The following is a 1,776-nucleotide window of genomic DNA, read 5'->3' on the forward strand; positions in this document are numbered from 1 at the left end:
CACTTGAAAGATGGTGAGCAGTTCGGAAGTTGCCCGGCCAACAAAACATTACGCCGCGATAAAATAAACTCCCCTTTGTGAAGAAAATAAAATTCCAAACAAAATATTTTTTTTATTATTTTAAAGTTCAAATAGTTTTTTATATAACCTCTAATGGATAAGTATTTAATACCTCATTAACTATAATGGGGCAGAAAAAATAATATGTCACAGTGATTTTAAGGTTTTACAGGTGATTTTGCACAATGTTAGTTATCGAAGTATATTTTATATACTAGAAAGGTATTCAAAGAGTGGTATTCATATTTATGTCTTGAACAATTCCTTCGTCAAGAAATTCTTATATGCATTCTTTTTAAATATTTGTGTGCCATAGAGGTTACTGAGATTGTCTCAAGTGATCGCAAACGAGACTGTCTTGAAGAAGACAATCTTATAATAGTCTCATCTGTCTTATTTCTGAATAGCATTCTCCTTTAGGATTTGCTTGAGAACACTATCGCATAAGCATGTTTCATAGTCGCAGAGACCTTGCTTAAAAAAACGAAAAAGACCATCTTTGCCAAGACCACTGCAGACATGTCTCAAACAATTGCTTGTTCAGATCGAAGTGTAGAAAAGGGCTGATTCTCGTGAACCTCGGAGTTTTAAACTTATATAAATCCTGTATGAAGGGTTGAAGCGATTTGATACCTACGTGTTTAAATCAGTTAAGTGTTTGTTTGTGACCGGTGGTTACATTTTCAAGTCCTAAACAGACACACTTATTTATAGATCGAATACCCAGGGCCGCAACTAGAGTCTCTGGCACCCGGGGTATGAATGGATTAATGCCCCCCCCCCCTCTTTTTTTGCACATACCACACCAATAAAGCGGGGGGTTCGGTGGCCCTCCCACGGAAAAATGGTGATATTTAAGCATTTTCCATACCTACATGTAACAGTTTCTGTGCTACTGTAACTTCCATGCATGAACCCACTATGTCCATAAGGTAGTCTGTATAATCACTAGACTTGTTCATTAAATTGTCGTCATAACTGTTTTTTAAAGATTCAAATTCAACTTGCGAGACCTTTTTGCAGCAAAGATTTTGATATCATTATAGATGACGTCGTCCGACCGAAGGCCACCCTAAAGCCCGACCTGCAACCGCCAGTATTCACCCCCGCTAACGGAACGCGCCCCTAGCCATGGCCCACCCGAGTCAGGCGAGCCACCAGCAACCAAGGTAGAACCCCCCCCCCCCCCCCAAAATAAACAGACCGTCATCACAACCAACCACGTTAAAAAACAAACATAGATTATTAAACAGTGTTACGTATTAATTTCAAGTTGGTTAACGGAAGTGCGACGTAGGAGTGCCCGGGCACTCACGTGTGTAATTACGGCAATACGTGTGTGAGTGTTCCCCTGGCGGCCTTCTGCCTGAATTAGTCAATCAGACCTTATGACATAATTATTCAAACCTTGTGTTGCGTCATTACCCCCACCAGAGCAATCCGGCAAGAGACGAACAGTCGCTGGTGTGACGTAAAATTTAAATATAATAATTCTTAAATATAATAACTTCAATTTGTAGAAGGGACGAGTGGTCTTGATTCAGCTTTAATAATTAACATAAGAATTTAACGCCCTTAAATTCTCTTATTAACACGTCACAGTAAAAACTAACGTAATGAGGTCAACCCTGGCGCGAGGGCCACCGAGCCTCGGCCGGACGCCATGACATGACGGCAGTACAGCGCGACTCGTGGACCGGGGCGGACGCACGTCCC

This window comes from Bacillus rossius, chromosome 2, assembly GCF_032445375.1.
Source record: "Bacillus rossius redtenbacheri isolate Brsri chromosome 2, Brsri_v3, whole genome shotgun sequence".
Lineage (NCBI taxonomy): Eukaryota > Metazoa > Arthropoda > Insecta > Phasmatodea > Bacillidae > Bacillus > Bacillus rossius.